This window comes from Sinocyclocheilus anshuiensis, unplaced genomic scaffold, assembly GCF_001515605.1.
Source record: "Sinocyclocheilus anshuiensis isolate Anshui unplaced genomic scaffold, SAMN03320099.WGS_v1.1 scaffold218, whole genome shotgun sequence".
In the NCBI taxonomy this organism is placed as follows: Eukaryota; Metazoa; Chordata; class Actinopteri; order Cypriniformes; family Cyprinidae; genus Sinocyclocheilus; species Sinocyclocheilus anshuiensis.
This window is the reverse complement of record NW_015547665.1, coordinates 1,304,423-1,306,013: the sequence shown is the minus strand read 5'-3', so window position 1 is coordinate 1,306,013 and position 1,591 is coordinate 1,304,423. Positions and strand designations below refer to the sequence as shown.

Below are 1,591 nucleotides of genomic sequence, written 5' to 3'. Positions count from 1 at the left end.
TTATTGTTGTTATTTTTAGTTGTCATGTCAATGACCTTATGTTTTCAATTGCATTATTAAATTGTTTACTCGCTTAATATGAAATGATAACATTTCGTTCTGTTCTGTGATTTCTGCTGCCAGCTCGTTTCCAAGAATAAGCCTGCATAATGTTAAACAAGACTTCACTTTAAACCCTTAAAATAAATAATTTCTGCAAAATCGTGCTCTGTAATCCAAATCTTCCAAATCCATACGACTGCGAGGAACAGACCCAAATCCAAGCCGTTATTCGGCGATCTTCATCTCCATCCCGAGCAGCGAGTCCAGTGACCGTAAGCAGCAAAGGTTCCCTGACTGACCCGCTCTTTACATATGCAAATGTTGCCGCTTCAAACTACAGGTTTTGCAGCGATCGAACGCTCATTGCCTCTCGCCTTCACGGAGTGGATCGGGAAAATAATCGGGATATTTTCAGTGATTAACAACACAAATTCTGCTCTGCACCTCACAAACGTTCTGTATTCCGCCAGAGAGGACTGCGACTGCAACGCATCGTCATTTGGATTACTTTTGGTACATATTTTTGCAATAAATGAATTATTGTAATTGTATTTATCTGTCTGTCATGTTTTTCTTATACTGTACAGAAATAGTTATGTTTAGGTTTAGAGGTAGGAGTGGGATTAGCGACTATAAAAATATTTTTTATGCTATTGTTACTAAAAGGTTATTTTCCTGCACATTTCGGTCAATTGCGTTTTATATCCTTTTATATTCGCTATAAAATGGGTAGGTTTAGTTTTGGGGGTAGGTTAAGGGGTCTAAAAATCGAAATCACTTATTGATAAAATTATAAAAATGCATCGATACGAATATCTTAATGATATAAAAGATACATAAATATTTTGTTTTTTAGCTAAAAATATGTAGCGATTTGTACGTTTTAAACGTTGAAATTTGTCTAAATTGTACGTTTTAGCATCAATACGTATAAACGTATACGTATAAACAATAATGAGATTAGGCTGGACCTGACCCAATCGCAATTCTTTATATGTATATTTTATATTTTCTCTGTATATATTGTATCATTAAATGTTCATTTTGTATCTGCATCTCTTCCAGCAAAATAATATATATACAAAACATGAAAAATATTTTGAAGGTAGTCATTATCTTAATCACTTGGTGCCCCCTTATTGGTTGGTGCCCCAGGGCACTCGCCCAATCCCGTCTATGGATAATCCGGCCCTGATTATATAAAATATGATATTATATATTGTATATATCAATATAATATTTAAAATGTTTAATTATGTTATTTCCATTATTTTATGCAAAAGGTTTTTTTCTTTTAATTTTAATGATGTGTGACTTTTTGCCATTTTTGACATTAATCCTCATTATTTATATTTAATGATTTATTTATATTCTATTTTAATAATGTATTAATTATTATTAATAATAATATATTGTATATTATAATGTAAAATATACAGGTGCATCTCAATAAATTAGAATGTCATGGAAAAGTTCATTTATTTCAGTAATTCAACTCAAATTGTGAAACTCGTGTATTAAATAAATTCAATGCACACAGACTGAAGTA

General features: G+C 31.5%; 1 protein-coding gene across 1 annotated transcript in view; it reads right to left on the bottom strand.

Moving 5' to 3' along the window:
• The window catches only part of LOC107702517 (ephrin-B2a-like), a 21,889-nt gene that overhangs the window by 11,655 nt on the left and 8,643 nt on the right, over window positions 1–1,591 (bottom strand). The window lies entirely within an intron of this gene.